The sequence below is a fragment of the Metopolophium dirhodum genome, chromosome 5 (genome assembly GCF_019925205.1).
Source record: "Metopolophium dirhodum isolate CAU chromosome 5, ASM1992520v1, whole genome shotgun sequence".
Taxonomy (NCBI): domain Eukaryota; kingdom Metazoa; phylum Arthropoda; class Insecta; order Hemiptera; family Aphididae; genus Metopolophium; species Metopolophium dirhodum.
The window spans coordinates 18427693-18442655 of record NC_083564.1 but is presented as its reverse complement, the minus strand read 5'-3'; the positions used below and the strand labels follow the sequence as shown (position 1 = coordinate 18442655).

At 27.2% G+C, this 14963-nt stretch overlaps 1 protein-coding gene across 1 annotated transcript in view; it reads right to left on the bottom strand.

The window, feature by feature from the left end:
* LOC132944361 (somatomedin-B and thrombospondin type-1 domain-containing protein) overlaps positions 1 to 14963 on the bottom strand; it is a 112672-nt gene that overhangs the window by 62511 nt on the left and 35198 nt on the right. The window lies entirely within an intron of this gene.

The following is a 14963-nucleotide window of genomic DNA, read 5'->3' as shown; positions in this document are numbered from 1 at the left end:
TAAAAATAGTTGAAATTGACAAAAACAATTTTAATGATTTTCCATTTATCTCTGTCGTGAATTTACTCTAAATTTTTTTATATATTTAAAATACAAACATAATTGATCGAACATATAATAGAAAATCTGAATAAAGACGATGCGATGTTATGTTTTGATACATCTGTGTTTATATAGATAATTAATAGTTATAAACATAGTCGGAAAAGCATGATAGGTACAAAATTACTTTTCTTCTACACTAACTACCAATAAATTGTTCAAAAAATGTCAAATCAATTGTTAATAAAATTAAAAATTAAAATTAAACTAATTTATTATTATAACAATAATTAATTCAAATATTCTGTGAATACGATTTTATTATACTTATATTTTTTATTTAATAAGATAATAAATAAACGATGTGTCTAATACTCATAACATTGTGATAACTTAATGAAAACGTATAATATGGGTACTCATAATATCTATTTCGTTTAATTTTCTTCAATAAATAATAATATTTATCGTACCAATTTCTTTAGTAATATTATTCAAGAATTGCAAGGTTATTGAAAATCAATTTTTGAAAATGTCAATTGAATCTTTTTTATAATCCATACAGAATTAGACTGATAAATTATATTATTATACTTGGTTTAATACTTTAATGTGTTCCCCGTTGTATTCGATTATGTATTGCTATTTCACATTATCCAGTTTTATATTTAAATTTAAGTAAGTTTTTAATTAAAATAGTCTCGCATGTGCTATACTGATAATGTATACCTACTAAATAAATATGTATACAATTAAAGCAAGTTGAGGTAAACATTATTTATTGTTAAAATAGGTAGCCTTCTCTCGAAAGTTTAAAATTGAAGGAGTTATAAATTAATTAAGGAAAATATTTGTTGTATCTGAAAATAAACTTTAAAATATAATATTATTCGTAAACTATAATGCGTATATTTACTTTATTTTTAAATAATTAAAAGATTTAATACTAATTAGGTTCAAATTAACTCAGTGCAGCATATTTAAGACGTAATTGCAACGGTAACACTTTTTAGAGGCTGAACATTTCAATATTTTTTTCATTATTAAATTATTTATTATTATTTTATAATTATAATAAATTTGCCTTTAATTTATTTTTATAAACACTAAATAATATAGGGATTTATAAAGCCTAAAATTAAATGGATTAATGTGGAAAAAATTGTCCAAAACAATTTATAGCAGTATTTAAATGTAAATTCATAACTTATTAGGGAATACAATCATTAACACTATAATATACATTGTACATTTTTATATAAGTAGGCACTATATTTAAATTTATTTGGTATACACAAATATAATAAACCCTAATGTGACATATTAATATTACTATGACACTATTTAATAGGTTTATATATTGTGGTAAAAAAATGTAGGTCATATAGGTAATTTATTATATACCTATATTATGGAGAGGATAATAAAATAGTTATATTTTGTACAGGCATTTTTCATAATATTAAATTTTTAATTAATCTCAATGTCATGTGCCTTATTCATTTTTTAAATAAAAAAGTCATACGTGGTGATGTTTTTGAACTTGTGGTTCACAAACCGTACAATTAATATTTAAATACTTAATAAATGTATAAAATAAAAATAATACCTACCTATAGCCATCTTATTTCTTATTATTTTAATGCGAGTATAGTGTGCTTATAAACAATAATTTGGAAGTTGGTAATTGTACAGAGTTTGTGAAAAGTATAAGAAAACACTTTTTTAAAAGATTTTTTCGTATCTAAACCTAGTAAAATTATGTGTTAGGTACCTATATATAAATATACCTGTATACATAAATAAACAAACATAATAATTAAAAGATAGGTACGTGTTATAAACAAATCTTATTTAGTTCACTGCTCATTATTGTTGTTGAGTATTGCGTAAACTGTAATTTTTACTTGCTCCGAAATCAACTGCGTCAGAATATTACGTGAATTTTAATTTACGTTAGAGAAAAAAATAACATTTACTCGTATTTTAAATATTACAACCGAACAAATGTTTGTGGTATCTAGGGTTGACCAATTGTGTAAATTTGTATGCTGTCGAGCGTAAATAAAATCATAAATGCTATGCATGATGTCTACTGCAGCAGTGTCTACTCTTGGACATCCGACACACGACATGACGCGGGCTTATTTCCCAGTGACTAGGTATGCTCAGATTACACTCTCTGATACAGCATCATGTCAAGTCTCAGGTGTACACAGTATATGTGATGCATTATCACCGTGAAAGAATTTTAAGATTCCCTTGTTGCTTGTATCGGGTTAAATAACCGTGAAAAGACAACGCTTTTACAACGCTACTATCCGGTATGTAAGCAGGGTAGGTACCGATATATATAGCAGGTAAATGCTTTTATGTTTTATATACATTTAATATACAGTATTTATTTTTTGGAATTTCAACGCCATACGTCCGTTAATACGATATAGTAAAGAAGTATAATACATTTATGATAAGCTGCAGTAGTGGATGAATATATCAGGTTAAAGGTTACATATTATCATATAATATAAAAATTCAAAAATACAGGTTGTTCGAGAAGTACAGGCACCGAACATGAGTTGACGGACCCGTATGTTATGATGAGTTATGACTTGGGAAGCGGTGTGACGAAGGACAGTGAAAAGAAGCTGGTTGTGAATAAAATATGTGGTGACGCTAAAAGGGAGACTTTTTTAAGAAGATTTGTGGGATGAAGGACTCACGTATTTAAAAGAGAATTAACAAACTGTCGTCAGCTTCAACGTAGAAACCGTGAGAAGAGAGTTTGAATTTTAGTACTAATTTGTTTGAATCATTAATTAAAGACGAACACACATTATGTACATACGGGGGCTTTATCAAAAATGCTCATCCTCATTTTATTCTTAAATTATGCGCATTTTTACAAATGCTGTATTTTTAGATTTGGAACTACCTATTTTGAAAGGTTGTTAATTATAATATTTGATAAATATAATTTTTTTGTTGCAATTTAAGACATGTCTTCAGAGGCGATTGGTACAAAATTATATTTCTCAGTGTAAACTGTTCAGCAGATTTGTTTTATTGTTGAAATATTATATAAATTGATATTTGAACGAATAATAGAGTTATTTAACTTAGTTTACAAAGGAAAATAGTTCATTACAACTTACAAGTTTAGAAGATATGGTGGTTAAGATAATTTGGAAACTATATTAATAGTAATATTGATCTAGGTATACTAACATTTTATAATTTATATAAATTGTTTGAGTTTAATAGGATGTAATAGTATCGAAGTACTTGACTAAATATTCCCTACCTATATCAGTTTTATATCTTACGTAAAACCATTATAAATGACTAATATATCCTTAGTGCATACATTTTAATAACTCATAAAATACCTACCTGTTAGAATTTTAATTAATAAGATAGATATTCAAAATTATCAAAAAAATCGCCGGATTAAAAATGTACCTAGGTACACTAAAATAGGGGAGTTTTCATTAATTGAAATAATGGTATAAAAATCTCGGTGTTAGAAAATAATGTGGTCTTTAAGTATACGTAGGTCGTAGGTAGGTACTTAAAATTCCAAAAATAAGAAATTGAATAAACATATTACTAAGGGGGTGAACATGATTTTCTCACCATGTATATAATGAACCTAACATATTATATAGGCGCGGTTTATATATAAACTATCAGCTGGCACAAAGGCCGCCGCGTGTTAATATCGTAATACGAAATTCCCATGGTCAACTCAAAATATTGTGATTTATATCGGACCGATGTGACCCTTTCGGGTAAAAAATGATTTACTGAGTGTGATTTCGTAGAGGAACAACCTGGGATTAGCAATATATTATGTACCTACGCTTATTATAATCTGGTAATAATATTTCTGTTTATGACTTGTTTTTACCTCACAAGGCCTATTATACCTACTTGAAGAACAACGACAAGGTCCCATTATTCATTAACGATATAATATTAATTATTCGTGTACATTGTACCTACCTACTATTTATTATATAAATATTCATTAGGGTGTGATTGTTTAATTTGTTCAACAAAAACCTAAATAATAATATTATAATATTATGATGAATAAATACTATTTTATTTGTGATATTATTAAATTAAAGCAAAATTAATATTAATTATATATATATATATCAGATAAAGCGTTTATCACATAATTTATAAATTATTTTTTAAAACCCTCAACAGTTAAATGTATAGACAAATTGAAATCTTATGATGTGTGATAAAATTATGACCTTTCTATATTTTTATTTGAAAAATTGAAATAAATTAGATACTAAAGCAATACTAAGTGTTCAAAATGCATCAAGTAACTATACCTACAATTTTAAATGCTAATATATAATGTGTTGGTTAAAACAAATAAATGCAAGTAAGTTAGTTATTAACTTTTTAGTTTTATAGAATTTTTGTAGCATTCGAAAAATACTATTTATTTTTTCAAAATGTAGTTTTTGGCAAAGTAAACCTTTGTTTTAAATACGATAAACACGGTTACACAAGTCAAGTTGAAGGTAATACAGAGGTTATTTTAAATCCGCTTCGGTCAATGTTTACACCGCTATTACGCCATTGGTAAAACATATTCGAGGGTATAAATGGGTGGTTGAAATATCAAAACGAAATCCAAAGGTTTATTTTGTTAGTTTTCAAATCCTTTACAGGATATGAATCCGTTAACAACGTTTCTAAACCTTGTTGACGCATCATAACATTCTGGGTTTTCAGCAGACCACAATTTTTTACGATGAAAAGGCACACTTTACACAATATGACATAGTTTAACAGTTTAATCCTGTGATTTTATTTAATGACATACATTTTTTTTATCAGAATAGATTTAGTGAAATCGGCGTCTAAAAAATCTATTGATTTTTAGGTAAACTGGAAAGAATAAAATAAACGAAATGCATATTCTGAGTTTTATGTTGCCTTAAATTAAATATGTAAATTAGGTAATAATATCATTAAATAATGGAACTTTAAAAGTGTTGTACAGTTGTTCAACGTAAACAAATAAGCGATCAATGAAGGTGAACAAATTTATACAAAAAAAATAATGAGAATTAAAATAGAAACTTATAAATATATTTTATAAAACTATACAATACATAACTACAAACTACACACATTTCTTTTTTTGGGTTTCAGTTCGAAAAAACTTTTAAATTAAGCTATAAACACTAGCTTCTTCGCTCTGCTCAGAATCTAAAATTAAAAGTTTAAAAAGTATAAACCTATATATACTTTTTACATGTATAACTATATACACAATAATTTTCGAATTTTCGTGATTTTTACGAATTGAGTTTAAAAAATAGTCGTATATATGTATTTTTATTATTTCTACGAGAGCTACTTATGCGGAATCTTGTATTACATTTTCAATCTTTTTGACCAAGCATACATTTTTTGTTTAACGCTTAAAAAACAAAAACTCCAAAAATTCAAAAATTTCAAATGTCTATGATAGTTTAAAAAAAGTTGACTATTTTGAAAACTATATTGTGTATTTAAAATGGTAATATATTTGAAATATGTCAAGAATATTATGTTATTACATTTTGAATTACAACATAACAGCATAATAACCAAATCAATTTTGTCAAAAACTGCAATTTCAAAAAAAAAACCGTTTACCCTATTTTTTTTTTGTATCCATTAATATTTTAAAAAAATTACCAAGAATGTTATCCTCCCCCCCACCCCCCCCTCCCATAGTGTAATAATATATTTGCATACTATACTTTGAGATCAGCCGTTTTTCATCAGGTTATATGATATATAACTTATATAAAATAAATTCTATTTATTCTTTTGAGAAACTTTCACTAGGGTTCCTAAGTCCGATCTGTGTATAAAATTCAATTATCTAAAGGTATACCTACTCTATATATGTGTACTTATATGCCAATATTGTTTTCTGTCGGCAATATTACGCAACGTGTATATAATATTTCATCCCCGACGGTGGTGGAATTATTATTTTTCAACAGAATCGAAAAACGTGTGTCTACAGCATTCAACGTGACTCGCTGTTTAATTTTTTTATTTTTTATATTGAACCCTCTACATATGCTTGTCACGTTCACGAATCACCATGTCCGAGAATGTAAATATAATAATATGCATACACCTCCCGACCTTATAATATAATTTTTTGAAAGGTCTACACATATGAATGCATTATATATTATATTTAGTATAGGTATATACTATATGTATACATATTTCGGGGTGGAAAAATTAGATGTTTCATTCTGTCAAAAAAAAAAAAATAATAAAGAAAAAATCCCGAAAACAATAGGAAAGGACCATTACTATAAAAACCCACCAGGGTGGTACAATGGTTGGAACAATACTATATATTGTACAAGAGACGAACGGGTGAAATAATGGTACAAAGTGTTTGGGCATTGTGCAGAAACAATGACGACTGATGTCGATTAGAGTACAGCGTGGTCGTCTCGTCTGCGGCGCAATGGTAGAAAGAGCGATCGAAGACCACAAATAATAATTATTGTGTGCGTACAAATGTACAATTATTTAACCGTATAGAGGTTGCATATTATACATGGCGGAGAACTTAGAAGGCAGTACCAGTGTACGTATTATGTATGGATAATATGAGAAAAGGCGAGATAAAAGCGCCCCGATGGAGATAGTTCAATAAGCCAATAGAAATAATTCTACTAATGACAAATTCACAGTTTGAACACTCGATAAATAACTATAGCGAGGAAACGTTTTTGTTTTGTGGATACACAGACGTGCAACGAAGCGCAACTGTAGACTTCAACATTTTTTGAACCCACCTAAGTATATCCATCCCGTCACAATCAATAATTATTTGAAACTGCTATCGAGACAGACGTTTTAAAAATATATAAAGTATAATAATATTATATGTTGTACGTAATTTTTAAAAATACCTAGCTCAATACAAAAAATAACTACTTATTTATATAAATAACTCGTCTCATAGATCAATAATGCAAATATAAATCTAATAATATAATAAAAATTTCATCAAAGTCGGTGCAGCCATTTATGAGGGGTTTGAAAAAACACACGGACCGAAGAAATATAATATATATTATGTTAAGATAAATTGATATTTTAATCTTAAAACTTTTTCCAATCTGCATTTTTACAAAGGTATCCAACAAATTAAAAAGTGATTTGTACAGTTTATTTTTCAAAGTTTAGAAACTTCTGTTATGTTTTTTTAAATTCCTAAAATACATTTTAAATGATATTAAAATTAAAATATCAACGAATAAATGGCTGTTATCAATAATACAAACAATCTAAATCAAAATAGTAACTTGGAACGGAAATGTAATATGTCAGTATACTTATAAGTATCTCAGTATTTATTAAATCCATAATAATACATGATTCTCAACATTAATTGCCCTATATTTGCCACTTTGATTACCCATGGCACCTTTTATTTTTAGATTTTAATAAATATTTTGTTTTATTTTCGTTCAATTGTCAATATTCTTAACATCATAGAAACTTTTAGACTTTTACTTTGACACATCATCGTAATTCATTCCATGTTTGATATTAAACGTTTTGATAATTTTTATAAACGTTTAAAAGTATAATATTTAGTGACAATGTAATCGTTAATTATTTGTAAACACTATAATATATAGGAAATTAATTTTTCATCATAGTATGTCCTTCGTGTTCTTGACGTGTGTATATTATTCAGTTTTTACTTTAAAAAAAATTGCTAGATATTACAGCTGCTTGAATAATATTTCATAACCATCATAATAATAGTATTTACTTAAGTTATTAATTAATTTACGATGAAATATATTGATTGAAGTTTGAAAAATTGAAAATACATTGTCATAAAACAATCTGTATAATTAGTTTAAACTAAATATATTTATAAATATATAATATTTAATAATTAATTAGATTGTCTACTATATGAGCAAACACAAAAGGTTGTAATATTACACTGATATTATTAAAACAGATTTTTTTTATTTAACTTTTTTATAAAAACAAGTTATGTTTATATTTTATTTAACATTAAGTATATTTTAGCAAACAAAAACGCTTAATTTAAAACAGGGTGAGGACAATAATTGTAATGTCATTATCTTGTGGTTTGCTTGAAAACTTTTATAACTCAAATTTTGTTTTGAAATCAAATTAAGCGTTTTAAAAGTATTTTAACATCCATAGAAAGTGGTAATTTTTATTTGTGGATACAAATCAGGACATTTTAATTCCTTTCGCTGTTTATATTCACTGAACAATAGAATTTCATCCTTAACCAAATAATAATCACGAGAAACTAATTATAATACCTAATTTTTAAATTACTGTTAACATACCTAATAATATAATTTAGGTAATATATTATTTTAGTTGAATACTTAAGTGGGTATAAAAATATAAATAATTTTCAGTGTTCGGATCGTTCACTAAAAAAATGAATTCGTTCACATTCACGTCCAGTGCTTAAAAAACGAACTCGTTCACGTTCAAATTCATATTTTTTTCAAATGAACACGTTCACGTTCTTTGAAAATAATGCGTTAATTTAATTTAATTTATTTTATTTTATTTTCATGTATTGTTTAAACTTAAAATACTAATACGAAATCGTGGAAATCATAATATTATTGTTGTACTATGCCCAGGCGTGCCCACGGAATTTCATGAATTTTATTTTTATAATTCGTAAAATATTATATATCATAAAAAATATTGATTTTTTCGATTGATTATTCACGTATCGTTCACTAAATATGAACGTGAACGACGTTCTTTCCAAACACTGATAATTTTATTAAAATGGCTTTTTCATATTTTTTTTTGAACAGATATTAAATAATAATGTACGAAACATCCAGTTTAGGACACATATCAATGCGAGTATAAATTCAAAAAATTCAGATTTATTACTCAATATTTATTAATTAATATTGTTGGCGACCCGAAAACTGCATTTATAATTTTAGTGAAAATATTATATATATTATAATATATAATATCGTTTATTGTTTTTCAACTGAAATTAATTAATTATGTATGCAAACGTGATTTTCCTTATATTATCTATATAACTAAACCCCACAATATTATCTTCTAACGAGTAAATATAAAAAAAAATGATAAACATTTAATTATGTTTCAATATAAGGATTCTTTGTGAATTAGGAAAACCAAACGGAAGTAAGAAAAATAAATAAAACTTGATAGATCATCAATTTAAGTGTTTCTGAACCCTCGACGATTAATTATTATAAATAAATCCACACCTACTTGAATTTGACATGATAAATTACGGGGTTCTTTTAACACAGTTGGGATATATGTCCACAGTACCTATAGGTGGTATAATGGTATATATAATATTTTTGAGTAATTAAAACAAATACTCTAACTCTCGACATGAATTATTAATTAAAATAATTAATAAATAATGACTAACAATTGATCGATACGATGATAATAATAACAATAAAAGTATATACCTTTATAATAATAATTCTATCTAATATTTAGTTTGACGCATGTAAATGAAATGTTTGTGTAATCTATATTATTTAGTTCATAATAAACAAATACTTCTCACTGCTCATAGTATTATCATATTATAATATTATATAGTACTATAGTATAGTGTTCCACAGCTTACGGACTACAGCTTTATATCTCCGATTAGTCTCATGCAAGGTACCTATAATACTTATGTATTGTATCGCAACCCATGCACATTGCACGCGATGCACTTCTGGGAAGTCGATCTGCAAACCACCCACGACCTAGGTTTGTATATTAATTTGTATTATAGTATGCATTAATGCATTGTACATCGTCTATACGATAACGAAAGTCGGTGTATTGTGTGTATATAGGTACTAAAATTATTTAAATTTCCAAACAAAATCATCTGTTCACTGTTTTCACGTCCCGTCGTAAAAATCATCTTATCTCGTATAATGATATTGAATTCGGCGGATTTCTGTGGTACCAGAGCGGGAAATTTAAATTTCACACGCATATGTGGCCTGAACACACGCGCGTTTCTGTCGTAACGCATATTTATGTACCTATTTATTTGTTAATTTATAACGAAGGGAATGGTGGGAGGTGAGAGAGAATATAACGTAAAATATAAATTGGGAGTTACAATAAAATGACACGGGTAGACAACTAAAGTTAATCCACAAGTTTACACACAACAGTTCATAAACAGAACCTAAATATAATTTATGTACAGTCGAGAAACGGCGCGGGTCGCAGTAACATTGGCAAGGCGTGCATGCGGCCAATCAGGGGTTCATTAGAATCATAATTTGTGACGCGCGGGAGGTGGAATATAATAATATAGAAAAGGTGGGATCTGAGGTTCGGAAATGTATTTAATTGTCTTACCATATTATGTAAATAGGTACATACAACGTAGGTATAGGTACAGTTACAGTGCTGACGGACAGACGACGCTGCGCAATGGTGTAACGACCAAGGAAACTCGCACAAAAATTGTAAATCTTATACGACATTAAGGGAGAAATCAACCGTAATTTAAAGTTTACGCGTCGAAGGCGGTTATACCATATATATAACTATATATATACAGTAAATAAGTACACAATACCCACCCCGTCCCGCTCGACTGCGTTGTTCTGTACTAATGAATAGGCCGCGGCGCCGATCCAAAGCGCCGTTCAACGAAAACTAATGTCCCACAGTGACAGGGGCGGTGGTGGAGTCGGTTGGGATGAGGGTGTACGTTTATAAATATATATATATATATAATACCTCCGTCGTCCGGCCACCGAGCCAAAAGCTTTTGCCACCCCTCAAAACGCCATTACTGCGCCTCAAAATGGCATTACTATTGGCGTACACAAACGTTGCGGCGTCTGAACCCTCTAATCTAATTTTGAACGATTTTTAAAGACGAAACGTTCGAGTGTAGGTAGCAGAAGTATATATATATAAATACATACAAAGTGATCATTTACGATTTCAAACTTTTCAATATATATATATATAAGTAATTATGCAATTATTGTATGTACAATTTAAACAATATATTATAATTTATAATTTATGTAATACGAATCCAAAATTATGATACGTTTCAGTAAAAATTATATAGATAAGATGTTATAGATAATTGCACTTAAAATCTTTATTTATTTAATAAAACAAATTATTTAAAACATGCACTTGCATTAATAATTTTAAAATGGTATTTTTGCTATAAATTATAAATATAATAAATAATATAAATATATATATATATAACTATATAAGTTTAAATATTTACGCTCGTAAATACATGTGTTTTAAATACTATGACCGATCGATGTTTACAGAGAATGAACAATGCACTACGAAATAATGACAGTAAACACACGTAATAAATATACACAAAAGAAATAAAACAACTTGAAAATATAAATATTAAATATTAATTTTTATAAAATCAAATTTTAGATTCTGAGTGGAACGATGAATGTATTGATTTTACAATGATGTGTGTTTTTTATTTTTTATTTTTTTGTCTGTCATCACCTTTTAGGACAGCAAAAATCCTTCGATTTTCTTCAACAGTAACTTTTCTGGTAGGAAAGTGAATTTGGTTGGTACTATGGGGGGTAAAAAGTAAAAATTTCCCATTAGTTTATAAAAGCACCATGAAAAATAAAATAAAAATGAAGGAAAAACGGGAATTTTTACGCAAAATCTGTTTTTGAGAACATCGATTATGGTTTTTGGTGTAACTCTAAAACAAATAAACGTATATACATGACATTTTCACCGGTTGTTTATATTTGCATTTTCTATACACGATAAAATTTAAAAAATATTTTGATTTGTTTTGAACTGTTTAGGAACATTTTCAGTTTCCAATTTTATTAGTATTTTTTTCTATGGATGTCAATAAAACTTTATTTGTTGGGTAAAAAAGCTTGAAAATTTAGTACAAGGCTCCTACTGTATTGTTACAATGATATTTGAAAAATATTAAAAATCCTTAGTTACAGTTTTTATTTAAAAACATTTAAAGCTCAAATCTTGACAAAATACGGAAAAATCACGAAAATTAGCAAATTATATTAAAATGAGAATTCATAAAAAATTTTCTTTTTAAATCTAAGATTTGAAAATGTAATACAAGATTATCCATAGGTTTGTCTACCTTAATCAAAAAAAAAAAAATTGTCTACAAGAAAGTCAAATTAAATTTTTATCAGCGTTTAAAATTCATATTTTTACAACATTTGATATTCACTCGATTTCTCACGTAACGATTTTGCTATTTTGTTGTTATTCAAAAACGAATAATTGTAGATACATGAAAATTTTACTGAATATTTATATTTTTATTTTCTATACACCATATAATTTTGACTCTTATTGAGCTGTTTACGGACATTGTCAGTTTTCAATTTTTTTTAGTTTTTTTTCTATAAATATCAATAAAAGTTTATTTGTTGGGTAAAAAAGCGTGGAAATGTAATGCAAGGCTCCTGATATAATGTTACAACAGCAGTTGAAAAATATTAAAAATACATAGGCACAATTTTTTTTTATAAGCATTTAAAGTTCGAATTTCGACAAAATTTATCAAATTTAAAATTTCATAATTTATTATTTTGTAGTTAAAAATTTACAAAATGTTCAACTTTTATAGCTAAGGATTGAAAATTTAAAACAAGGTTCCACGTAAATAGTAAAATATATAAATTACTTTATGATAGTAATATCATCAAATATACTTGGTAATATCATAGGCTGACTGACCGTTTTCGCTCAGAATCGTTTTTCTTATACAATGATATTATATCTAACCTTTTTTTTGTCCTCCTGTTAGTTTTATTTGTATTTGTAATTGCCTTATACGTAATTATTCTGTAATGTTTCGGTAAAGGGATTATGTCCGTTAATTATCTCAAATAAATAAATTCCTGCGAAAATATTTTTGCATATAAAAATTAAATTGAAAATCACGTCACAAAAAATATCTATATGATTTATTTTAGATAACCATTTTGTTTTATTAGATGTATTATATTATTTTTTTTCTAGATAAGATAAATAGATACATTTTTTATTCACAACACTGCACTGGCTGCAATTTTAACACGGGAGCGCAGCTATATGTAATGAAACAATATACTGATGTTTTTTTACCTGATAATTATCTTTGATTTTTAAAATTACATCAAACAAATCTTGGAGTTGGGTAAACCTGCAGGTCTTATATAATTGTACATAATATCATGTTATTTACTTATATATATATATTATAAATCATTGCTTATATATACCTTCCTTTTTTCATTGTTATAATCACCCCCCACAGTCAGGAATTAAAAGATGTTTGGTGGTCCTCGAAATTAGGGTGCAGGGTAACATATACCCATAATTTTGATGTGCTCCGTAGTAGCTGGAAATTAGAAATTGGCGCCACTAGTTTTTTGTTAAATATTTTCGTATTCCGTATAGGGTTGTATAGGTACATAATAAAATTGCACGACTGTATGCGTTTCAATGTCATATACCTATAGAAACACAATAAAATACGAAGAGGTTATAATATTATTGCGTTTGTTGGTGCGCTTTGTTACACGAATTATAGATGTCATGCGGTAGATAATAACGAACGCATAGAATACGAATCTCCGACATTACGATATATATGTTTTATTTGTACGCACACCAGCGGCGTAGCCACGGGGGGTACAGGTTCCATATACCCGTGAGTTTATTTTATAATTGAACCAATTATAAATTAAAAAATATACCACCCAACTGTATAATATATTCGTCCTGAAGTATTATACGTCACAATTACATAATATTATATTATAGTACCTAATATTAATTATACTGCGAGAGGTTGGATTTATATTATTATTATTATTTATATTTATTTATATCTTTATAGTAGATAATATATACAAATCTGTTAAAAAAAAAAAATCCACAAAACATTATCTAAGAACATTTTATTTTATAGATGATGCCAAGTGGTGGAGAGAGAATACTTTCTGTTTGAAATCTGATGTGTTTTACTGAAGCAAGCTCTATTGTAAGTGCATTATATATCTTGTTACCTATATTATTACATAATTATTATTATTATTTTTTTAAATATAAATGCTATACCATATTATGTAGTGGTTATAATAATACCCAGTTACATATTATATATTATATACATATATATCCAGGGTACGATAAAATCCTGGGATAACGTATATTATATTTGATTAAATATATTCCAACAAGTATCTAAGTGTGCAGCCGCCGAAACAATGAGGAGTGAGGAGGTCCCGAAGTGTAAGCTAGCCCATTATACGCACGATATTATAATAATATAATATTTTAGTCTACCTGTGGACAATACGGTTTCCAAGACAATACAATAATATTTACCAAAGAGTAATTTGTTTGTATTGTACCTATATGTCTGTGTGTATGTAATTTATTATGTTTGTATATATGTAGGTATGTAGGTATTAAGGTATATATTATATGGGCTAAATGTCATAATTGCAATTTGCATAATATATTTATTCGTCCTCGTAAACTCGTCGCGTTACGAAAGATATCGAATTTTTGCATTCGCTAATTACATCTGTGTCATATAATAATTTATAGGTAGGTAACCTTTATTCCTCGTGCAGGTAATAATACAATATTATAATGCATTTAGTCTTGACGTTTAGGAAATTAACGTTTTCACACAATTTTCACGTGTCTGTTATAAATACGGGAGAATTATTACGGGAGAAATATTATATTATAATATACGTATTGTATAGGTGCCTAAGTATATGTATAATATCGTTACATATTATATAGGCATATTGCCACGTGAGTCACAC